This window comes from Triticum dicoccoides, chromosome 3A, assembly GCF_002162155.2.
Source record: "Triticum dicoccoides isolate Atlit2015 ecotype Zavitan chromosome 3A, WEW_v2.0, whole genome shotgun sequence".
Lineage (NCBI taxonomy): Eukaryota > Viridiplantae > Streptophyta > Magnoliopsida > Poales > Poaceae > Triticum > Triticum dicoccoides.
In genome coordinates this window covers 25647183-25673942 of record NC_041384.1, presented here as the reverse complement: position 1 = coordinate 25673942, position 26760 = coordinate 25647183, and positions in this window count along the sequence as shown.

Below are 26760 nucleotides of genomic sequence, written 5' to 3'. Positions count from 1 at the left end.
AATGGGCCTTCAGCACGCTCCCACCCCGGGTCCTCTTCGAGCACGCTCTTAGCTCCCAGCCCAGGCGATCTTGAGTAGCTCGCCTCTTCGTCGGTCCAGGAGTAGGAGGCAGCGTCGGAGCAGGACCGATTGGTCGCCCTTGCACAGGATCTTCCATTGATGTAGAGATGAGCTGATCCGCCCCAACACCGCTCGAGTACTTGTCCATGGCATCCCCTGGAAACACATATCGTTACGCATAGTCCAAATCCCCCAAATGGAGGCAGCACAACCAATGTTAATCACAAATCTTTTGTTATTCAGCTTTCAAAAGGAAGATAGTTCAGTCATATTTTTTGGGATATTAAAATCAAAAGTATCAGCCACATCAAACCAAATTTGCTTAGCTACCACACAATCGAAGAATAAATGGTGAACAGTTTCATTTTCATTACAAAACAAACAATTCAAGTCCTCAATCACCCTTCTTTTGCTTAAGTTGTCCCTGGTGAGAATTTTGTTATTATAAGCTAACCACAAAAAGACCAAGTATCTGTTAGGAACAACAATTTTCCAAAAAATCCACATCGGGGTAGAAACTCCACCCCAGTTTACCATGCTGTAGAAAGATTTGACAGAATAAATTCCAGATGGCTCCAAAAGCCAAATAGGCTGGTCTTCCTCATTAGTTAAGTTTTCAGTAGATATTACCTGAATCAGGTTATGCCATCTACCCATAAAACTAGCATCTACACATCTACTAAATGTGAGTTTCAAATTAGTACCATCCCACACCTCAGCGACTGCACACTTCTGTTGTTGAAAAATTTCATAAATCTTCCAGAATTGAGTTTTCAGGGAAGAGTCCCCAGCCCAAGTGTCGTCCCATAAACTGATTTTGTCTCCTTTGCCCAATTTCCATTTGTAAAAAAGTCTAATGCCCTCAAAAGCCCAGGTCACCCCTTTCCAAAAGGGTGAACCTACCCCTTGTTTGCCCAAAGCAAGTTAGGTTGGTCAGTTCTATATTTGTGATCAACAAGCCTCCCCCAATCATTGTCATGGTTCATGAAGTATCTCTTTGCCCAAGAAGCTAACAGAGCCATATTGAACTCTCTTAAATTGGGGACCCCCAGGTCCCCAAATTCTTTTTTCTGAGAAATCAGACCCCATTTTGCAAGATGATATTTGTGTTCTTCTCCCTGGTCACCCCAGAAAAAGTGTGCCATCTGTGATGTAATGGCATTTATAGCCCATTTAGGGAATTTAATCACAGACATCAAATACATTGGGATGCTAGTGATGCAGGCTTTAAGTAATATAAGTTTAGCCTCATAACTGAGCAATCTCCCCTTCCAACCACAGATTCTCTTAATGATTTTATCTATAATGTATTGGATATCTTCCCTTCTTAGTTTAAGATAGTGAAGTGGCACCCCCAAGTATTTGAGAGGGAAACCCCCCATCTTACAGCAGAAAATTTGGGAAAGCAGTTTGGCATCATTTTCACTCATATTTATTGGCACCACTTCGCACTTATTATAGTTGATTTTCAACCCGGAAAGGTTTCCAAAGCAAGCAAGCAACCACTTTAAGTTTTTAACATATTCAGGTTTAGGGTTAAGGAATAATATTATTTCATCTGCATATTGTAAGCAGATAAGACCACGCGGGATGATATGGGGAACAATCCCAGATATAATATTACCATTGACAGCTTTCATCAGCATTCGAGAGAATACATCTACCACCAGATTAAAGAGCATAGGGGAACTCGGGTCTCCTTGTTTTAGCCCTTTCCCCCACAAAATAAGGACCTATGACATCATTGATTTTAACACAAAAGGAGCTTTGTTTTAGGATTGATAGGTTCCACCTAATCCACTTAGGGCCAAAGCCTCTGGAAGTTAACATCTCCACTAGGAAATCCCAGTTGACACGATCATACGCTTTCTCATAATCAAATTTGAGAACAATCCCAGATTCTCTAGATTTATGAACTTCATGGATAGCCTCATGGGCAGTCACCACACTTTCTAGTATAAATCTGCCTCTCACAAAAGCAGACTGGCATGGGGCCAGCAGCCTATGACCTATATGGCGAACCCTATTTGTCATTGCTTTACTAAAGATTTTCACAGAACAATTACTTAAACAAATAGGTCTAATTTTTTTCATATTCTTGGCATCTAGTTCTTTAGGGATGAGAGTGACTATAGAATAGTTCAGCCTCTGGATGTTTAGAGTTCCTCTCTCAAAGTCCCTCACAAGTGCCATAAAGTCACTTTTAATAATTTCCCAGAAGTGCTGGTAAAACATAAAGGACAGACCATCAGGCCCGGGTGCTCCATTGGCATAAGAGCCCATGATTGCTTCTTTAATTTCCTCCTCAGTAAAAGGCCTTTCTAGTATGTCATTTTCAGCTTCAGTCATACGTTCCTCATCAGACCAAAATTGGTCATCTAAGTGGATGTTAGGTTAGGTTCAAACCCAAAAAGGTCTTTATAAAAATCAGTTGCAACCTCCAACATATCTTTGGTAGAGTATACAGGTCCATCAGGGCCTTCCAAAATAGACAACTGATTTTTCCTCCTCCGTTGGTTAGCAACAACATGGAAGTATGTTGTATTTCTATCTCCCTCCTTAATTTTCCTATCTCTAGATCTCTGCCACATGGCAGTTTCTTCTTTCCTCCAAATCTCATGGAGTTCTTCTTTGATTTGTTTCATCCTGAGGATATCCTCATCATTAATTCTGTTTTGTTCAGAGAAGATGTCTAGAATATCGAATTCCTGAAGTAACTCTTTCATAGCGGCTTCAATGTTAATGCTCCAGCCTTTCACCAGTTTTCTAAAAAGTTTAGTTTTAAACTGCTAGGTCTCAATAGCAGTGGTGAAAGGGGAAGGTGTGGCCCAAATTTTTTCCACTAAGTCCTGAAAATCAGGCTGCCCAATCCACCATTTCTCAAATTTAAAAGGTCTGGTTGTGCTGCGTATACCCACCCCAGAGTCTAGCAGGATGGGAGCATGATCACTCCCAACCCTTGGTAGGGCACACAGGGATGTAAGTGGGAAATGGCTATCCCAGTTAGTAGCAGAGAAAACTCTGTCAATAGTAGCAAAAATGGGGTTATCATGGTTGTTACACCATGTAAAAACCTTGTTTGACAGCTTATACTCCATCAGTCCCCATTTGTTGATCCAGTCATTAAACAGAAAGGCCCAAGAGTTGTCGATGTTGCCTGAGGTTTTTTCATTAGCCTCTCTAATTAGATTAAAATCACCCCCAAATAAAACTAGATAGCATAGGCCTTACATGCTCTCATGTAATTCTGTAATAAAATCTACTTTGTCCACAGCATAAGCTATACCATATACCACCACCAGGTGCTAACAGAAACCATCATTCTTATTTTTCAAAGTAATACTAATGCAGTATTTGTTCATTTTTACATCCAAGACCTCAAAAAAGCTAGTTTTAGTACCCACAAGGACACCAGCAGCAGATCCCACTGCAGGGAGCATATGCCACTCATAGACAGTGGATCCAGCTAATGTATTAAGAAAAGAATCTGACAAAGTTTCTCTCTTAATCTCCTGAAAACCTAAAAAATCAGGTTTATATTTATTAACCAAATCAGACAGGCACTGAAGTTTCCCTTTTTGACCTAAACCTCTAATGTTCCAAAAGACACCAATCATGGGATTTTAAAAGGGTGTGTCAGGCTAAAAAGCCCATCTCTTACTGCATTCCCAGAGGTACAAACAGCACCAGCAGTGCCCCTGGTCTGTTAGTGCCTGGTATGCCACTATCAGTACACACTCCATTTTCCTTATAAATGTCGGTGTCCAAACTGTCAGGTAAGGAAATCTCAGGGTTTTGTGAAGCAAAAGCTAAGCATTTCAGTTTCATCTCTAACTAAATCATCAATGATCTGTTTTTTCTCTTTGTCATTATCCCCAATTCTTATGTTAACAGCAGAAGCATAAGCCTCTAAAATAGATGTAGATTCAGAAGTAAAAGACTTGCTTTTGAAAGTGGTAGGGACCTCCAGATTCTTTTTCATTTTGTAAGCAGCAGCCTTCTCCATGATGTTTTGCCTGTTCTGAGTTCTGGTGCTTGGTCTTGTAGCAATCACTGGGCCCCACTTGCCTTTGTTAGCAGGTTGCTCATTGAGAGGAGGCAGCTTTTCCACTAATCCCATTAGTTGCAGGCCACTGACCACAGAGGCATCCAAAGTGCCCATCTCGTCTTCAGAATCAGCAGCCTCACTTGCAGTTTTAGATTCAGCATCATCTAATTCTTTTAGTAATTCAGAGCAGTATTTTTTCTGGCTAGACATTGGGGAAGTGACACAATACCCCCCAGCTACAGCAGAAGGAGTAGATATGCCACGAATCTCAATGCTAGGAGTACTTAAGATCTTGATGATACATCTCCAATGTATCTATAATTTTTTATTGCTTCATGTTATATCATCTACCGTTTTAAGGAATTATTGGGCTTTATTATCCACTTTTATATTATTTTTGGGACTAACCTATTAACTAGAGGCCCAGCCCAGAATTGCTATTTTTTGCCTGTTTTAGGGTTTCCGGTTAATATGTTAGTCCCAAAAATAATATGAAAGTGGATAATAAAGCCCAATAATGTCTTAAAGCAGTAGATAATATAGCATGGAGCAATAAAAAATTATAGATACATTGGACACGTATCAAGCATCCCCAAGCTTATTCCTGCTCGTCCTCGAGTAGGTAAATGATAAAAACAGAATTTTTGATGCGGAGTGCTACTTGGCATAATTTTAATGTAATTCTTCTTAATTGTGGTATGAATATTCAGATCCGAAAGATTCAAGACAAAAGTTCATATTGACAAAAAAATGATAATACTTCAAGCATACTAACTAAGCAATTATGTCTTCTCAAAATAACATGGCCAAAGAAAGTTCATCCCTACAAAATCATATAGTTTAGTCATGTTTCATTTTCGTCACACAAGAATGCTCTCATCATGCACAACCCCGATGACAAGAAAAGCAATTGTTTCATACTTTAGTAATCTCAAACCTATAAACTTTCATGCAATATATGAGCGCGAGCCATGGACATAGCACTATGGGTGGAATAGAATATAATGAGGGGGTTATGTGGAGAAGACAAAAAGGAGAAAGTCTCACATCAACGAGGCTAATCAATGGGCTATGGAGATGCCCACCGATTGATGTTGATTCAAGGAGTAGGGATTGCCATGCAACGGATGCACTAGAGCTATAAATGTATGAAAGCTCAACAAAAGAAACTAGTGGGTGTGCATCCAACTTGCTTGCTCATGAAGACCTAGGGCAATTGAGGAGGCCCATTGTTGGAATATACAAGCCAAGTTCTATGATGAAAAATTCCCACTAGTATATGAAAGTAATAACAAGAGAGACTCTCTATTATGAAGATCATGGTGCTACTTTGAAGCATAAGTGTGGAAAAGGATAGTAGCATTGTCCCTTCTCTCTTTTTCTCTCATTTTTTGGGGGCCTTTTTTTTATGGCCTTTCTTTTTTGGGGGGCCTTCTCTTTTTTTATGGCCTTTCTCTTTTTTTTATTCCTCACTTGGGATAATGCTCTAATAATGATGATCATCACACTTCTATTTATTTACAACTCAATGATTACAACTTGATACTAGAACAAAGATGACTCTGTATGAATGCCTCCGGCGGTGTACCGGGATATGCAATGAACCAAGAGTGACATGTATGAAAGAATTATGAACGGTGGCTTTGCCACAAATACTATGTCAACTACATGATCATGCTAAGCAATATGACAATGATGAATGTGTCATGATGAATGGAATGATGGAAAGTTGCTTGGCAATATATCTCGGAATGGCTATGGAAATGCCATAATATGTAGGTATGGTGGCTGTTTTGAGGAAGATATAAGGAGGTTTATGTGTGAAAGAGTGTATCATATCACGGGGTTTGGATGTACCGGCGAAGTTTACGCCAACTCTCGATTTGCGAAAGGGCAATGCACGGAACCGAAGAGGCTAGCAAGGATGGAAGGGTGAGAGTGCGTATAATCCATGGACTCAACATTAGTCACTCACATACTTATTGCAAAAATCTACAAGTCATCAAAAACCTTGGCACTACGCGCATGCTCCTAGGGGGATAGATTGGTAGGAAAAGACCATTGCTCGTCCCCGACCGCCACTCATAAGGAAGACAATCAAATAACACCTCATGTTTCAAATTTGTTGCATAACGTTTACCATACGTGCATGCTACGGGACTTGCAAACCTCAACACAAGTATTTCTCAATTTCACAACTACTCAACTAGCATGACTTTGATATTATTACCTCCATATCTCAAAACAATCATCAAGCATCAAACTTTTCTTAGTATTCAACACACTCATACGAAAGTTTTATTATTAATCTTGCATACCAAGCATATTAAGTTTTTAAGAAAATTACCATGCTATTAAGAATCTCAAAATAATCTAAGTGAAGCATGAGAGATCAATAGTTTCTATAAAACAAATCCACCACCGTGCTCTAAAAGATATAAGTGAAGCACTAGAGCAAAATTATAAAGCTCAAAAGATATAAGTGAGGCACATAGAGTATTCTATCAAATTCCAAATCATGTATGGCTCTCTCAAAAGGTGTGTACAGCAAGGATGATTGTGGTAGACTAATAAGCAAAGACTCAAATCATAAAAGACGCTCCAAGCAAAACACATATCATGTGGTGAATAAAAATATAGCTCCAAGTAAAGTTACCAATAGAAGTAGACGAAAGAGGGGATGCCTTCCGGGGCATCCCCAAGCTTTGCTTTTAGGTGTCCTTAGATTATCTTGGGGGTGCCATGGGCATCCCCAAGCTTAGGCTCTTGCCACTCCTTGTTCCATAATCCATCAAATCTTTACCCAAAACTTGAAAACTTCACAACACAAAACTCAAAGTAGAAAATCTCGTGACCTCCGTTAGTGAAAGAAAACAAAAGACCACTTCAAGGTACTGTAATGAACTCATTATTTATTTATATTGGTGTTAAACCTACTGTATTCCAACTTCTCTATGGATTATAAACTATTTTACTAGCCATAGATTCATCAAAATAAGCAAACAACACCACATCAAAATAAGCAAACAACACATCGAATAGATCTCCACGAGAGAGGTGGGAACATTGTATTGAGATCCAAAAAGAGAGAAGAAGCCATCTAGCTACTAACTATGGACCCGTAGGTCTGAAGTAAAATACTCACACTTCATCGGAGGGGCTTGGATGATGATGTAGAAACCTTCCGTGATCGATGCCCCCTCCGGTGGAGCTCCGGAACAGGCCCCAAGATGGGATCTTGTGGATACAGAAAGTTGCGGCGGTGGAATTAGGTTTTTGGCTCCGTCCCCGATCGTTTGGGGGTGCGTGGATATATATAGGAGGAAGAAGTACGTCGGTGGAGCTTCGAGGGGCCCACGAGGCAGGGGGGCGCCCTAGGGGGGCGCCCTCCACCCTCGTGACCACCTTGTGGCTTTCTTGATGGAGGGCCCAAGTCTCCTGGATCTTATCTGATGAGAAAATCACGTTTCCGAAGGTTTCATTCCGTTTGGACTCTGTTTGATATTCCTTTTCTTCGAAACCCTAAAACAAGCAAAAAACAGCAATTTCGGGCTGGGCCGCCGGTTAATAGGTTAGTCCCAAAAATAATATAAACGTGGATAATAAAGCCCAATAATGTCTTAAAACAGTATATAATATAGCATGGAGCAATCAAAAATTATAGATACGTTGGAGACGTATCAGGTAGCAAGAAGAATTTCTAGCGCTGTTGCCGGGGAGTTTGCGCAAAAGTCAACATACCAAGTACCCATCACAATCCATATCTCCCGCATTACATTATTTGCCATTTGCCTCTCGTTTTCCTCTCCCCCACTTCACCCTTGCCGTTTTATTCGCCCTCTCTCTCTCTCTATCCTCCCTCTCTTTCTCTATTTGCCTCTTTTTGCCCGTTTGCCTTTTGTTTGCTCGTGTGTTGGATTGTTTGTTTGTCGCGATGGCTCAAGATAATACCAAATTGTGTGACTTCACCAATACCAACAATAATGATTTCCTTAGCACTCCGATTGCTCCTCTTACCGATGCTGAATCTTGTGAAATTAATGCTGCTTTGCTGAATCTAGTCATGAAAGATCCGTTTTCCGGCCTTCCTAGTGAAGATGCTGCTACCCATCTTAATAGCTACGTTGATTTGTATGACATGCAAAAGAAGAAAGTGTCGATAATGATATTGTTAAATTGAAGCTATTTCCTTTTTCGCTTAGAGATCGTGCTAAAGCTTGGTTTTCATCTTTGCCTAAAAATAGTATTGATTCATGGAACAAGTGCAAAGATGCTTTTATCTCTAAGTATTTTCCTCCCGCTAAGATCATCTCTCTTAGAAACGATATTATGAATTTTAAGCAACTTGATCATGAACATGTTGCACAAGCTTGGGAGAGAATGAAATTAATGATACGTAATTGCCCTACTCATGGTTTGAATTTGTGGATGATTATACAAAAAATTTATGCCGGATTGAATTTTGCTTCTAGAAATCTTTTAGATTCGGCCGCGGGAGGCACTTTTATAGAAATCACTTTAGGAGATGCTACTAAACTCCTAGATAATATTATGGTTAATTATTCTCAATGGCACACTGAAAGATCCACTCATAAAAAAGTGCATGCAATAGAAGAAATTAATGTTTTGAGTGGAAAGATGGATGAACTTATGAAATTATTTGCTACTAAGAGTGTTTCATCTGATCCTAATGATATGCCTTTGTCTACTTTGATTGAGAATAATAATGAATCTATGGATGTGAATTTTGTTGGTAGGAATAATTTTGGTAACAACGCGTATAGAGGAAATTTCAACTCTAGGCCTTATCCTAGTAATCCCTCTAATAATTATGGTAATTCCTACAACAATTATTATGGAAATTATAATAAGATGCCCTCTGATTTTGAATCTAATATTAAATAATTTATTTCTTCGCAAAAGAATTTTAATGCTATGATTGAAGACAATTGCTTAAGATTGATGATTTGGCTAGGAACGTTGATAGAATTTCTCTTGATGTTGATTCTTTAAAGCTTAGATCTATTCCTCCTAATCATGATATCAATGAGTCTATCAAAGCCATGAGAATTTCCATTGATGAGTGCAAGGAAAGAACCGCTAGGACGCGTGCTATGAAAGATGCCTTTATTAAAGCGTGTTCTTCCAATTCCTATGAAAATAAAGATGAAGATCTAAAATTTATTGATGTGTCCCCTATTAAATCTTTGTTTTGCAATACTAATCTTGATAATGATGGGACTAAATATGATCCACCTTTACCTAGAAGGCGTTCTAAAAATTTGGAGTATTTAGATCTTGATGGTGAAATTGATAAAAGTGGGATTAAAAGAAATAAAACCCTAGATGATGCTAAACCCACTATATTGGATTTCAAGGAAATTAATTATGAAAATTGCTCTTTAATTGATTGTATTTCCTTGTTGCAATCCATGCTAAATTCTCCTCATGCTTATAGTCAAAATAAAGCCTTTACCGAACATATCGTTGATGCCTTGATGCAATCTTATGAAGAAAAACTTGAGTTGAAAGTTTCTATCCCTAGAAAACTTTATGATGAGTGGGAACCTACTATTAAAATTAAAATTAAAGATTATGAGTTTTATGCTTTGTGTGATTTGGGTGCTAGTGTCTCTACTATTCCCAAAACTTTGTGTGATTTGCTAGATTTCCGTGATTTTGATGATTGCTCTCTAAACTTGCATCTTGCGGATTCCACTATTAATAAACCTATGGGAAGAATTAAAGATGTTCTTATTGTTGCAAATAGGAATTATGTGCCCGTAGATTTTATCGTTCTTGATATAGATTGCAATCCTTCTTGCCCTATTATTCTCGGTAGACCTTTCCTTAGAACGGTTGGTGCAATTATTGATATGAAGGAAGGGAATATTAGATTTAAATTTCCATTAAAAAAGGGCATGGAACACTTCCCTAGAAAAAAAATAAAATTGTCATATGAATCTATCATGAGAGCCACTTATGGATTGCCTACCAAAGATGGCAATACCTAGATCTATTCTTGCTTGTTATGCCTAGCTAGGGGCGTTAAACGATAGCGCTTGTTGGGAGGCAACCCAATTTTATTTTTATTCCTTGATTTTTGCTACTGTTTAGTAATAAATAAATTATTTCTCCTCTCTTTTGGTTGTGTTTCTTGTGTTTAATTAGTGTTTGTGCCAAGTAGAACCGTTGGGAAGACTTGGGGAAAGTCTTGTTGAACTTGCTGTAAAAAAACAGAAACTTTAGCGCTCACAAGAACTGCTGTCATTTTTACTTGGAGAGTTCTATTTAGTTAATTATCTTTGCAGATGATGAATAGATAAATTCCTCACGTCCAGCAATTTATTTTAGAATTTTTGGGGTTCCAGATCTTGCGCTAGCTACAGATTACTACAGACTGTTCTGTTTTTGACAGATTCTCTTTTTTGTGTGTTGTTTGCTTATTTTGATGAATCTATGGATAGTAAAATAGTTTATAAACCATAGAGAAGTTGGAATACAGTAGGTTTAACACCAATATAAATAAAGAATGAGTTCATTACAGTACCTTGAAGTGGTCTTTTGTTTTCTTTCGCTAACGGAGCTCACAAGATTTTCTACATTAAGTTTTGTGTTGTGAAGTTTTCAAGTTTTGGGTAAAGATTTGATGGATTATGGAACAAGGAGTGGCAAGAGCCTAAGCTTGGGGATGTCCATGTTACCCCCATGATAATCTAACGACACCTAAAAGCCAAAGCTTGGGGATGCCCCGGAAGGCATCCCCTCTTTCGTCTACTTCTATCGGTAACTTTACTTGGAGCTATATTTTTATTCACCACATGATATGTGTTTTGCTTGGAGCGTCTTTTATGATTTGAGTCTTTGCTTGTTAGTCTACCACAATCATCCTTGCTGTACACACCTTTTGAGAGAGCCATGCATAATTTGGAATTTGATAGAATACTATATGTGCTTCACTTATATCTTTTGAGCTCTATAGTTTTACTCTAGTGCTTCACTTATATCTTTTGAGTTTTATAGTTTTGCTCTAGTGCTTCACTTATATCTTTTAGAGCACGATGGTGGAATTGTTTTATAGAAACTATTGGTCTCTCATGCTTCACTTAGATTATTTTAAGAGTCTTAATAGCATGGTAATTTGCTTAATAATAATATGCTTGGTATTCAGGATTTGTAAAACTTTCTTTTGAGTGCGTTGAATACTAAGAAAAAAATTTATGCTTGATAATTGTTTTGAGATATGAGGATGGTGATATTAGAGTCATGCTAGTTGAGTAGTTGTGAATTTGAGAAATGCTTGTGTTAAAGTTTGTGATTCCCGTAGCATGCACGTATGGTGAACCGTTATGTGATGAAGTCGGAGCATGATTTATTTATTGATTGTCTTCCTTATGAGTGGCGGTCGGGGACGAGCGATGGTATTTTCCTACCAATCTATCCCCCTAGGAGCATGCGCGTAATACTTTGCTTTGATAGCTTCTACATTTTTGCAATAAGTATATGAGTTCTTTATGACTAATGTTGAGTCCATGGATTATATGCACTTTCCTTCCTTCCACCATTGCTAGCCTCTCTAATACCACGCACTTTTCGCCGGTATCATACACCCACCAAATACCTTCCTCAAAACAGCCAACATACCTACCTATCATGGCATTTCCATAGCCATTCCGAGATATATTGCCATGCAACTTTCCACCGTTCCGTTCATTATGACACGCTCCATCATTGTCATATTGCTAGCATGATCATGTAGTTGACATCGTATTTGGGGCAAAGCCAACGTTCATAATTCTTTCATACATGTCACTCTTGATTCATTTCATATCCCGGTACACCGCCGGAGGCATTCATATAGAGTCATATTTTGTTCTAAGTATTCGGTTGTAATTGTTGAGTTGTAAGAAAAATAAAAAGTGTGATGATCATCATTTTTAGAGCATTCTCCCAAGTGAGGAAAGGATGATGGAGACTATGATTCCCCCACAAGTCGGGATGAGACTCCGGACGAAAAAAAGAGGCCATAAAAAATGGCCCAAACAAAAAAAGAGAAAAATAGAGAAGGGACAATGTTACTATCCTTTTACCACACTTGTGCTTCAAAGTAGCACCGTGATCTTCATGATAGAGAGTCTCTCATTCTGTCACTTTCATATACTAGTTGGAATTTTTCATTATAGAACTTGGCTTGTATATTCCAATGATGGGCTTCCTCAAAATGCCCTAGGTCTTTGTGAGCAAGCGAGTTGGATGCACACCCACTTAGTTTCTTTTGTTGAGCTTTCATATACTTATAGCTCTAGTGCATCCGTTGCATGGCAATCCCTACTCACTCACATTGATATCTATTGATGGGCATCTCCATAGCCCGTAGATACGCCTAGTTGATGTGAGACTATCTTCTCCCTTTTTGTCTTCGCCACAACCACCATTCTATTCCACATATAGTTCAATATCCATGACTCACGCTCATGTATTGCGTGAAGATCGAAAAAGTTTTGAAAAAGTCAAAAGTATGAAACAATTGCTTGGCTTGTCATCGGGGTTGTGCATGATTTAAATACTTTGTGTGGTGAAGATAGAGCATAGCCAGACTATATGATTTTGTAGGGATAGCTTTCTTTGGCCATGTTATTTTGAGAAGACATAATTGCTTTGTTAGTATGCTTGAAGTATTATTATTTTTATGTCAACATGAACTTTTGTCTTGAATCTTTTGAATCTGAATATTCATACCACAATTAAGAAGATTTACATTGAAATTATGCCAAGTAGCACTTCGCATCAAAAATTCTTTTTTATCATTTACCTACTCGAGGACGAGCAAGAATTAAGCTTGGGGATGCTTGATACGTCTCCAACGTATCTATAATTTTTGATTGCTCCATGCTATATTACCTACTGTTTTGGACTATATTGGGCTTTATTTTCCACTTTTATATTATTTTTGGGACTAACCTATTAACCAGAGGCCCAACCCAGAATTGCTATTTTTTGCCTATTTCAGTGTTTCGGAGAAACAGAATATCAAACGGAGTCCAAACGGAATGAAACCTTCGGGAACGCGATTTTCTCATCAGATAAGACCCAGGAGACTTGGACCCTCCGTCAAGAAAGCCACGAGGTGGTCACGAGGGTGGAGGGCGCCCCCGCCCCCCTAGGGCGCGCCCCCTGCCTCATGGGCCCCTCGAAGCTCCACCGACGTACTCCTTCCTCCTATATATACCTACGTACCCCCAAACGATCAGATACGGAGCCAAAAACCTAATTCCACCGCCGCAACTTTTTGTATCCACGAGATCCCATCTTGGGGCCTGTTCCGGAGCTCCACCGGAGGGGGCATCGATCACGGAGGGCTTCTACATCATCATTCAAGCCCCTCCGATGAAGTGTGAGTAGTTTACTTCAGACCTACGGGTCCATAGTTAGTAGCTAGATGGCTTCTTATCTCTTTTTGGATCTCAATACAATGTTCTCCCCCTCTCTTGTGGAGATCTATTCGATGTAATCTTGTTTTTGCGGTGTGTTTGTTGAGACCGATGAATTGTTGGTTTATGATCCAGTCTATCTATGAATAATATTTGAATCTTCTCTAAATTCTTTTATGTATGATTGGTTATCTTTGCAAGTCTCTTCGAATTATCAGTTTGGTTTGGCCTACTAGATTGGTTTTTCTTGCCATGGGAGAAGTGCTTAGCTTTGGGTTCGATCTTGCGGTGTCCTTTCCCAGTGATAGAAGGGGCAGCAAGGCACGTATTGTATTGTTGCCATCGAGGATAACAAGATGGGGTTTTTATCATATTGCATGAAACTATCCCTCTACATCATGTCATCTTGCTTAAGGCGTTACTCTGTTTTTAACTTAATACTCTAGATGCATGCTGGATAGCGGTCGATGAGTGGAGTAATAGTAGTAGATGCAGGCAGGAGTCGGTCTACTTGTCTTGGACGTGATGCCTATATACATGACCATACCTAGATATTCTCATAACTATGCTCAATTCTGTCAATTGCTCAACAGTAATTTGTTCACCCACCGTAGAAATACTTATGCTCTTGAGAGAAGCCACTAGTGAAACCTATGGCCCCCGGGTCTCTTTCTCATCATATCAATCTCCATCACCTTATTATTGCTTTGCTTTTTTACTTTGCCTTTTACTTTTCACTTTGCATCTCTATACCAAAAATACCAAAAATATTATCTATCATCTCTATCAGATCTCACTTTCGTAAGTGACCGTGAAGGGATTGATAACCCCTAAGCGCGTTGGTTGCGTTGAGCTATTGTTTTTGTGTAGGTACGAGGGACTCGCGCGTAGCCTCCTACTGGATTGATACCTTGGTTCTCAAAAACTAAGGAAAATACTTACGCTACTTTGCTGCATCATCCTCTCCTCTTCGGGGAAATCCAACGCAGTGCTCAAGAGGTAGCACTTGACAGCATCAGAGAAAGGAATTGCAGAGCATACATCTTGCATTTCTGGTTTTTCATCAGTCCCATTGTCCATTCTCACAGGAGAAATACAAGCATCAACCAGAATAGCAGGATGGAAGGAAACACTGCCATCATTGTTCTTCTGTTTTCCAACTGGAGTTTTCACCTTGTCAGCCCTGTTGGCCAGGTCCAAATCATCAATAGGTTCTTCTCCATCATCTAGGATATCCCTGTCAACTTCTTCATCTTCAAAATCCTTGTTATCTTCGTCCACAGCTATATCATTAGGACCATTGTCATCATTGGGATCATCAGCACCAATTTGGTCGAATCCTTCAACTGTGAAAGACAAGATGTACAGCTTTTCCTCATTTGCATGATCCTTTCAAAGGGTATTTTTGCTGGGTTCCTGCAAGCAATCTTAATCCTCACTTTCTCATAGAAACTCTTCGTCAGACCGTTCCAGTCCACGTCCACCAGAATCCCAAAGCAAGAAGCAATCTGTGATAGTACTTTCCATGTGCACCACTTGGATGAAAGGCCCTCTACGATCACCCAGGCTTCAGTCAACTCGCTGAAGGGTTCGATCGCACCAGTCCATTTCTCCACAGACACTGAAACTCCATCTATAGGCAGATCAAAGGGTGGAAATTCAATTAGCTCTTCAACGTCCTTCCAGGGGGGGGGGATCTGACCACGAATTTTTTGTTTGACAGCTGCCTGACCTACCAGGCCCAGTGTTTGTTTTTGCAGAAGATTCCTGACAGGTTCTTGATCAGATCCGCCTTGTTAATCTCTCCTTTCATAACCCAAACTTCTCCGCAGTTCCTGAAGTTGAGCCAATTTGCTTCACGTCCCACCGGTGCATCAATGTGATAAAACCCCAAACCCAGGGCCAAGCTTCCAAAGAAAGTGGCCACTGGGTGGGGTTGCGCCCAAGCAGCGCAGTTGTTGACGTTGTGACCTTCCAATCCATAGATGAAACAGTTCTTCTTCTGAATACAATTCCCAACGTAATGACCAGGGCCGCCACAGTTAAAACATACCATGTCCTTATAGCGTTCGTCGAGGATCTGGACGAGCAGAGCAGGCGGAGTTGGTGGCGGAGGCGCAACCAAGGCTTGTTGGGGAGGGGCATCACCTTTGGGAGGGGGGCAGCGGGATTGGGACGCGCCCCACCCGCCCCTTGGCGATGAGCTGGGTTCTTCTGCGGGCCTGGAGCATGCTATTTCTGCACCCCGCTTGGTGCGCCCTTGTCTGCCATGGCAACCACCTGAGCAAATGATTTGGATCCACCTCCGAGTCCTTCTCTGATGATTTTGAGTTGTATCGGTGGAGGGTCAAAGGGCCGGAGTTTTTTGACTGGGCACAAATCAGACGGGGAGAAGCAACCAGAACGAACTAGATCTTTCCGGAGCCATCCCAAGGTGGAAGCAGCTCGGCTCGGGGGACGGGGATGGGGTTGGCGGCGAGGAGGGGAGGGAATGGACCAGAGTTATCCAAAACCCTAGATATAACCTCATTTGCGTCGCCCCGGGTAGAAGGCGTACTCTCCAAAGGCGTCTTCACCCTTCTGCACTTGATTGGTGGGAGCGACGTGGCCATAGGGCCCACGCCACTCCGCGTGGGCAATCTAGTTTGAATCACAGGGAAAAATCCCCCACCTCCGGCAGTGTGTGCATCGCCGCCGGCGAGAAGCTTTGTTCCTCAGAGCATAAACTCCGCCTAACAATCACCTGTCTCTCAGAATGACTAATCTCAGTAGGTACCTTATTCTTAGGGATACAAATCCCCTCGCGTGACCTTGAACGAGCGCCGGAAGGAACCTCACCGCGGTCACCAAACCACGGCGGCTCAAGTGTGCCACGGCAAGGCAGAGGGTTAGTGCGGAACCCACTCCTCGCCATAGCCCTCGTGCGCTTGGTGGCAGCACACCCAGGATGCACTCCCACCGAAGCGCCCGTCGTAGTTCACTCGATTTCGCCTCCGCCCTTGCCCAAATCACGAACTCCCATGGCGGCGAGTACGGAAATGAGGGCATCCTTGCCCTCTCCTCCAGCGTGGCCTCCTCGAAGATGCACCGCGCCAGCTTCCTCTGCTCCAAGTCTGCCTTGTTCTGACAAATCTCCGCGACCTTCGCAGCTGCGGATCTCGCCACCGGATTGGTCGTCGTTGCCACCGCCTAGTCCGCCGTCTTCCACTCCTGCACGCACCGAATCCACTCGAAGGTGGCGTCCCGGATCCTGGTCGCGCGCTCCCTCCACCCCGCAGCTCGGCCCGCCATGAGAACTGCTTGCGGGATCGGAGAGATTAGCCGCAAAATCTCAGGGAATCTCTCGTAGATGGCGGGGGGAGCGGCGGGGTGGGGGAGGCGTGGGTGCGGCCGGCGTCTGCGCCCCTCGCCGGCGTGGAGGCATGCTGTGGTGTTGGATCTGCAGGGGCGGCGGCTATGGCGAGTGGGAGGTGCAGCGTCGCGAGAGCGAGAGGCATGCGAGAGCAAGAGCGAGAGCAAGTCCTGGAACAGCAGTAATTTCTCCTGTCCACTGCCGCCGGTACAGACAGCAGCCATCAGATCACAGTGTCACACTTCTCTTCGGATACATACATCTCCAGCAGCCATGCACTCTCAGGCTGATCATATTTGATTCATAGCGAGACGGATCTGAACATGCATGGTTTCGTCTGGGTGAAATGGAACCGGGGACATGGATGATCCCAGTTTCTTTTTTGAGAAATTGGATGATCCCTGTTTTTCTTCTTTTTTGAGAAATTGGATGGTCCCTGATGACCTAAACAAAAAACGAGGCCCACCTTGTCAAATCTATTCCAATCTTGTAGAAGGCCCGAGAAACATCATGAGTTGGGCCTTCTGCCAAGTTGGCACCCGCAATATTCGGTAGGCCCGCAAGAGGAGAATACCCAAACAAAACAGTAATGCTCCATCAAGGTGGGCCTAACCCCATGAGAATTTGGGATGCGAGAGTCCTAACCTTAAGCTAGTGCTGACGCTTAAACCTTTTAAGTAATAAAGCGCCCCTTTTCGAAGAAAAAAAAGCTAGTGCTGACGAGAATACCATCATCCATGCATGCATGTGGCTTCTGCCTCAGGATAGCAGTTCATGAGCGGCTGGTCAGGACTCAGGAGCACATCATCAGTCGATGATCAGGAGAATATAGTAATTCCATGCATGAAAATTCTTGAGCTAGCTAGACTCCGGCCTCCGCCGGGGTAGGCGACGCGCACGTTCACATGATCGACCGGCGACAGGTTCCTCTCCTGTTGCAACGGAGCAGTTGGTCCTGGCCATGAGATACAAACCAAAGCTCGATACAAACAGATATCAGATCACTGTGCGCGCAGGGGCAGCACTTGTCTTTGGATCCTTTCTCAGCAGCCATGCATGCATGCAGCAAAGCTCATTCACGTTCGCCCAATGCATGTGGTGGAGTACCCTGTCCTGGCCCTGAGGTTGGCGCCTTTCTAAGCCACCTCGCTATGCTACGCTCAGTTAGTTACTAGCTCACGGCCGGCCACGGCCATGGCGCGAAAGGCAAGCGTTTGTTGCTGTTTGTGCATGCAGTGCTGCATGGCCCGTCGGCCACTGTAAAAAAGCAAGCAGTGCATGCAGTGGTGGCCTTGCTCCATGGTTGGTGATGATTTGACTGCATCATGAAGCCCCCGGCCGGGACAATCGCATGCAAAGCAAAGCAAAGCAGCCAGCAGTGGGTGACACCGCAAGAAACAAGCAACAGTGGCACCTAGCTTGCTAGTAGCTACTAATTGGATGGGTGTACGTAGGGTGTGCCATTGCCCTACGGCAGTGAGGACAAAACCGCTACTGCATGCATGATGCATCCCTATGGAGATTTTTCTCTTGTTCTTTCCGAAAAGGCTTCTTCCTTCGGCCGGTCCATGAGGACATGTACAATGCATAGCCTCAAGATGATGCCTCGCATGCCATGTAGGATCGGATATGACGTAAAATAGGTTCGGTTAAGGAAGCGGGATCCTCTTTAGGAGGCGGGTGCTTGAAAGAAAAAGTGTGGTCCAGTGACAAAAGTTGAAAAGGTTGGAGTGAAAAGTAGAGATGGATGTGTGGTAGAGTCTTTATTTTTTATTTCTTAATGAGGCCCACTAATGGTAGCTTGCATTGGGGAGACAAAATAAATATAGATGCTTTAAATTACTTTTTGTCATGGGGCATATGTATCCATATGCCACCATTGTACATGCCCTGTGCATGCATGCATGCACAGTGCAGAGCATTGTCGCCTCACCTTGCTGCGCACGCACGTACGACGGCATGCTCGCTCCATCACTGTGTATAAAAATCCATTGTACACCGCTCCAGAGATGACATTCATACGGCTGTACCGCTCCAGTCTCCAGATATGACTTCTCAACGAGGTGTACTACGTACGTACCCTCCTAATCTTGTGTCCTGCCAATCTCTTAGCACAAGAAAGTAGGATCACCATACGATACGAGCATGGCTTAATACGAGCATGTCCGACGGTGCTGCTGCCTCTAGTCTCGACTCCTCTTCTTTGTTGTGCAGGCCTCACTTCGCGGTGTCATGGTGAGACGGCGTCGGAATCTTCAAGAATGTGTTAGCGCAGGATGGTGAACAGTACGGTGGCGAGCTCCGGAGCGTCCAAGGTGAAGGTTGAGATCGGGAAAAATCCATGTCGGCCTGGCCGACACCGACACAGTGGCGTCTGAGGATGCCGTCGGACCTTTCTGAAGGGCGTCAGGGCTACCTTTCCTTTCTCCTTGCCGCGTACCGGGGGGAACCCTTGATGGCAGCGTTGTCATCGTTGCGTCCCTTTTTGAAGGTATTGATTGGTACCGGCACTTTGGAGTCTAGGAGCTTGGTGGGAGACCTCCGGTTGGCGCAGCGGTCGCGAGGCTTTTTTGTTTTTGTTGACCCGCCGTTGTCAGCATTTGTTCCTTTTGCATTTTCTCTTTTTATTCTTTTAAACATGATTGTGTTGCTTCCGTTCCAGCATCTAACGTTGTTGTATCGGTGTTGGTTGCTTTATAATACAAAGTGGGAAGAAATCTTTTTTCAACATTAATTATGAACAGAAACAACGATTGCATGCACGAACATGAGCAAATCTGAGGTTGTACGTGGGATTATTACTGGATCTTGATTCTTGAGGTGCAGGCAGAGGCTTTCAGAACGAGGAACACATCGCATTGCGTCAAACCGGAAGATAGATATCTAGATAGATAGATAGATATCCAAAATCCAAGCACGTACTCCAGAAACTCATTTACAAATCCATCACATCTACTTGAAGTCTTAGGGGGTGTTTGTTTTCAGGGACTTTTTTGTGTAGGGACTAGAAAAAGTCTTTCTTAGAGACTTTTTTACCAAACGGGGGGGACTTTTTAGGGACTAAACTAGGCATTTGGGACTAAATGAAGAAGACTCTCAAGGAGAGTCTTTTTTGGACTTTTTGGGACTTTTCCAACAATGCCCCTTCATGCACCCATTGGCCCGCCACCCCATGATGTTGTTGGTTGTTATTTTTCTATATACTAGGGGCAACATGGTCATTTAATAACCTCTAGGAAGGGACTAGAGACTTTTTAGTCTATGAAAACAAACAGAGAGGGACTTTTTAAGAAGTAGGAACTTTTTAGTTGGGACTAGAAAAAGTCCTAAAACTAGAGAACCAAACACCACCTTAAACGTCATGGACTACACCATGGACAGGGTTGCAGCAATGGAACTCCAGAAATAAATTCTTCGTCATGGACCTAGTAGCAATCCTATGGGGCCTTAATGATCCTTCTGATCACTAAGGTCAGAGTAACAATCCTGTGGTCCATGACGTTTACTTGCTACTCTGATGCAGTGGTCCATGACGTTTACCAGAGTAGCAACATTAAGGCCCCATAGGATTGCTACTCTTATACGGTGGTTCATAGGATTGCAAGTAAACGTCATGGACCACATTTGATCCTTCTGATCTTTGACTTTCTTCATCGACGATAATTGCTACTCTGGTGTGGTGGTCTTATGGGGTCTTAAGATTGTAAGTACGCATGCTTTTTCGATCGAGCAACGGGGTGCCGCTGCGTCGTTCTATCGAGCCGTAGCACCACCGCTCTGTGGTTCACCCTGTGGTGCCACTATCCGCGTCGTCGCTGCATCGCCCCTTCGGATCGTAGCGCCGCGGCACGTGGTCCCCGCCGTCGCCCTGAGGCTGCTTCCGTGGCTGCACCACATCGCGCGCTGCCGCTGCGTCGCCTCTTTGAGCCGTAGTGCCGCGGCCCGCGGTCAACCGCCGCACCGAGGCCATCCGCTCCAGGCCGTCCCCGAGGCTGCACCGCCCTCGCGCAGCCGCTGCGTCACCCCGTCGAAGCGTAGCGAGCGTGGCACGCGATACTGCAACCGCCATGATGTCTCCCTCGTCGTCGCCCCGACCTGCCCGCCGCCGTTGCGTCGCCCCCCCTTCGGGTCGTAACGCTGCGGCCCGCGGTCCACCGCCGTCCACGCGTGTCGACTTCAAGTTGTATGCACCGCGCTGCCTCCTGGTGCGGAAACGCCACCGTCCGCGCTGGTCTTCGTCATGCTGTCGGGTTCTTCTTTGCCTACTTCGAGCACCGCCGCGCTTCTGACCTAGCCGCCGCCGCCTCCTCAGGCCGCCACCGCCGCTCTTCTTCCCGGTCCACGGCGCCTTCCTCGACACCGGCCATCCCGACTCGACACCAACCACGACGTTCTTCGCACAGCTACCTCGACTACAGCTACACCGCCTACGCTCTCGGCTACATCGACAAACGGCACAAAGGGCTACCGCCTTGCTTGAGCAACCTCGTCGGTTCCACTCCAGCCACGACTTTCGCGATGTGTCGACCGTTACGACTGTGTGTGGGGGGGTGGGGGGGTGTCCGTCGGCTTACCATCGGATTCTTCTCCAGTCTCACAGTCTGCGTCGCTACCGTTGTGACTGCGGGAGGATGTTGAGTATCGTGATTATTAGGAAAGCTAGGATAGCGTAGAATATTATTCTACCTTGTCTTGTACTCCAAGATGATCATGTACTCCTATATAACACTTAACACGATCCCTCTCTCCCTTCTAACACTTAACACGACAACTTCCCGACAATCTACTACAACAAAGTTTGCCCGGCTCTGGTGATGAAGGGGCGATGACGACGGCTTGCCTTCGGCTCGCTCCAGTGCTTGTAGTCGTCGCTAGGTGGTCCACGGACATGGTTGTAATTTTTGTTACCTCCCTTGTTCTTTGTACTGCAATGATTGAAGCTGAATAGGTTGAAAATTTCCCCCCAAAAAAAATAACTGTCGTCGAGGACACTGCCACCGTGGGCCCCACACCTGGTCCTTTTTTTTTGCGGGAAATCTTCCGATCTATTCATCTTCAATCATGGTAGTACAATGAATACCAAAAATAATAAAATTACATCCAAATCCGTAGACCACCTAGCGACGACTACACGCACTGAAGCGAGCCGAAGGCGCGCCACCGTCATCGCCCCTCCATCGTCAGAGTCGGGCACAACTTGTTGTAGTAGACAGTCGGGAAGTCGTCGTGCTAAGGCCCCATAGGACCAGCGCACCAGAACAGCAATCGCCGCAGATGAAGAATAATATAGATCGGAAGGATCCAATTCGAAGACACACGAACGTAGACGAACACCAACGAGATCCGAGCAAATCCACCAAAGATAGATCCGCCGGAGACACACCTCCACACGCCCATCAATGATGCTAGACGCACCACTAAAACGGGGGCTAGGCGGGGAGACCTTTATTCCATCTTCAGAAAGCCGCCGCCATTTTGTCTTCCTGAGCAGAACACAAACCCTAACAAAATTAAAAGAAACGACTAAACCGAAGCCCTCCCGCCGGCCCTTGGCAGGATCCACCGCGCCTCCATGGTCCTAGGACCACCGGAGACGAGGCGAACCTGCGTCGGAGCCGGCGAGAGGCAAAAACCCTACCTTCTTTTTTTAGGAGGAGGCAGCGCAGCGCAGCCCTGGAGAAGAGATCGGAAATTTATGAAGCAAGATCATCAAAGAGTTTGGGTCGTCCACTGTATACACAGCAGCACTGTGGCGCCAGTGCTGGAACAGTACAGTGCAATGCTTGCTCCAGGGCTCCAGCCACTGCCTTGTGATGCACATGCATGCACTGGTGGCGCCGCAGATGGCTAAATTTCGTGTTTTGATTTTTCTAAAACCTATTCAAGATTTGATTCTAGTTTAAATTTTTTTTGAGATCTAATCCTTTTGCTACCGCCGGGAACCATGGCGGTAGGGTATAACATCCTACAGCCAAGGTCCCTGGCGGTAGGGTTGCATGCCCTACCGCCAAAAAAACTCCTAAGTATTGAACACAGTGTGTGCTCGTGCCTACCGCCAAGCATCTTGGCGGTAGGGTTGTGCAGGCTACCGCCAGCCCGGTTGGTGGTAGCGATGTTTACTACCGCCAAAGTCCCTGGCGGTAGGCTGTTAGACCCTGCCGCCATGTACTCTGACGGTAGCAAAAGGGTCAGATCTAAAAAAAAAATTAAACTAGGGTCAAATCTCAAATAGGTTTCAGAAAAGGGTCAAAACACGAAAATTTACCGCTGCACAACTACTCTTGATGTACGTATACAACTACTCTTGATGTACGTATACAACTACTCTTGATGCTGACAGACACGTTTGGTATGCATTCCATGAGTTTGAAAAATGCTGAAACGACTTAATAAAAAAAATTGTGAGCTGAAGTGATCTGCCTGACCTATCGGTGCTTACCAAAAGAGATGAGATGCTTCCCTGAAAGTGTGTCTTTGCGCTCCTGTTTTCATGAGTCTCCTGAGATCTTATCTTGGTTGGCAGTAAAAAGCAGTAACATCTCTGCTTCTAAATGACACACAAACCACTGTAACTATGCATGTTCAGTGCAAAGATAAACAGTGGAAAGAAAGAGCACTTGTTTTACGAACAAATCATGAAAATTATGAACAAATTTTTTTATTCCAAACTAGTTATAACAAAGGCGAACAATTTATGAAAATTCTAGAAAAAATCAAACACTTTGAAATTCCTTTTTTTTAATTATGAATATTAGAAAAATAAAAAAAAATGGAAACACAGACAATTTTTTAAATAGGAACAAATTTTGAAACCTGAACAAAATTTAAAATTCCAAACATTTACTGAAAACTTGTGAACAAAATTCAAAATTCCAAACATTTTTATGAACATTTTTTATCTAAGCAAAAAAATAAAAAATAAACAGGAAAATAAATAACCAGTTCAAGAACCTTCTATAAGGTTTCCAAAACAGGGGGGAAAATCCAGACAAAAACTTGTCGAAGGTTCCTAAAATCGACAGCGTAACTTGTAAGATGGGCCTGCCAATATCTCGGTCGCTATTCGCTAGCCATGTCTCCTGTGCGAAACGACGAACCTTTGCCGCACAGTGCGTCATATAGGCTTTTCCAAGGAATACTTGCTGGTGTTTTTCTTTTTGCGGGCAAGTACTTGCTGGTTGTAGAAAAATAGTGTCAGAAAAAAGCTGTAGAAAACCCAAGGAATAGTAGTGAACATGCGAATTTGAGATGTCAGAGCTCTAACCTTAAGCTTCTACTGACGACAACACCATCATCCATGGTGGCCTCAGTAGAGACACCATCAAGATATATGACATGAGTTAGAGCAACTCCAACGCAGGTACCAATTTTATCTGAAGCCATCTGTTTGGGTCACCGCGAACAAAAGTGTAGGTCTAGTGCACCGACCCATTCCCATGACGCGTTTGTGCGGATCCATATGCAGCTGTAATGCGTCGGCGCGGACGCGACGGGGACTCGTCGCGCGTCCTCTCGGTGTCCGCTGCGTCCCCTCCTGGCGGCCGCCCAACTATCGCGGTCAGCTTTATTATTGACGACCGCCCATCATGGGCCCACGCGTCAGCGACGGCGGTTGGCCTTTTTTAATCCGAGTGTGTAGTGGGGAGCTGTCCTCATCCGCTTCCAGACGCCACGTCCCCATCTCGCCACCCCTGTGCTCTCCATCGGCGACAAAGCCTAGCAAACCCTAGCCACCACAACAGGCCTCTTCTACGGCAAGGGAAAGGGCAAGGCCCCCGCCGGCCCTTCCCGCGCGCTCCCCCCGCCTCCGACATCGTCTTCCCATCGACCGAGGCAGGGCATCGTCGTCCCAATGCACCAGGCGGAATGGCACTGGGAGCACCGCGCCCCCCTTCCCTACCCCGATGTGACGCTGCCACATGACTGGCACTTGGATACGGAGAGGATCCCAGTGCCGGCGGCGCCACGGTCGACACGGACGCACACGGAGGAGGTGCGGCGCGGAGGCAGCTGCTGTGCCGGAGCAGCACCAAGACCTGGCGTACGCGTTCGAATCGCCCAGGTGGCAGCGGTGGTTCGCCTTCGAGCACGAGGAGGCCAGGAGGCGCAGCGTCCGCGACGTCCGCTGTGGCTCCCTGCCGCCGACCCTCGTCGTGCGCGACGAGGATCGGGAGGAGAAAGCCGCCTACCAGGCGGCGCTGGCCGCCGTCCTCCGTGAAAGTGAGGAGGAGGATGCAAGGAGGAGGAGGGCGAGGAGGAGGAGGAGGCATACCAGGCGCGCATGGCGGAGGCCATGGCGCTCTCCGCGGCCGGCCTATTGGAGTTGCTCTTAGACCAACTCCACCGTGCGACCCCATCTTGTGCACGTGCGTTCGTTTGGGGTAAAACGGACGAACCGGACGGCCCAGCGCGCGGGCGCAAACGGACTTTTGTGCATTTTCTATCCGGTGAAACGAACAACACGCGGACGGGCGGGCGTTCTGCGTGTGTCCTCCCCTGGCCCACCCGTCGGTGGCACAGGGACACCTTTTTCTATCCGCCCCCTCCCTCCCTCCGACCGCACCCCCTCCACACTTCTCCACTCTTCCCCATTCTTCCCCTCGCCGCCCCCGCTGCCATTGCAGTTGTGCAGCTCGGACGCGCGCTCGCCTAGCCCCTTCCGCTCAGTGCCCCCGAGCTACCCAACCACGGCCACCTGATTTGTGCACCCGCCGGCCAGATTTGGGGCGGATCCGGTTGGTCTTGAGCTCTCCCGGCTGTGGGAGGCTGCGCTGCACCATGGACTGATCGGGCACCGGGCCGGAAGGCCCTGGCAGGGCCGCAAGGCCGCATGCAGGCAGTGGCTCCTCCTCTAGCCGCTCGGATCTACACCGTCGGGGAAGGAAATATGCCCTCGAGGCAATAATAACGTTAATATTTAATTCCTTATATCATGATAAATGTTCATTATTCATACTAGAATTGTATTAACCGAAAATATAATACATGTGTGAATACATAGACAAACAGAGTGTCACTAGTATGCCTCTACTTGACTAGCTCATTGGTCAAAGATGGTTATGTTTCCTAACCATAGACATGAGTTGTCATTTGATAAACGGGATCAAATCATTAGAAGAATGATGTGATTGACTTGACCTATTCCGTTAGCTTAGCACTTTATCATTTTAGTTTACTGCTATTGCTTTCTTCATGACTTATACATGTTCCTATGACTATGAGATTATGCAACTCCCGATTATCGGAGGAACACTTTGTGTGCTACCAAATGTCACAATGTAACTGGGTGATTATAAAGGTGCCCTACAGGTGTCTCCGATGATACTTGTTGAGTTGGCATAGATCGAGATTAGGATTTGTCACTCCGATTGTCGGAGAGGTATCTCTGGGCCCTCTCGGTAATGCACATCACTATAAGCCTTGCAAGCAATGCAACTAATGAGTTAGTTGCAGGATGATGCATTACAGAACGAGTAAAGAGACTTGTCGGTAACGAGATTGAGCTAGGTATTGAGATACCGACGATCGAATCTCGGGCAAGTAACATACCGATGACAAAGGGAAGAACGTATGTTGTTATGCGGTTTGACCGATAAAGATCTTCGTAGAATATGTAGGAGCCAATATGAGCATCCAGGTTCCGCTATTGGTTATTGACCGGAGATGTGTCTCAGTCATGTCTACATAGTTCTCGAACCCGTAGGGTCCGCACGCTTAACATTCGGTGACGATCGGTATTATGAGTTTATGTGATTTGATGTACCGAAGGTAGTTCGGAGTCCCGGATGTGATCACGGACATGACAAAGAGTCTCGAAATGGTCGAGACACAATGATTGATATATTGGACGACTATATTCGGATACCGGA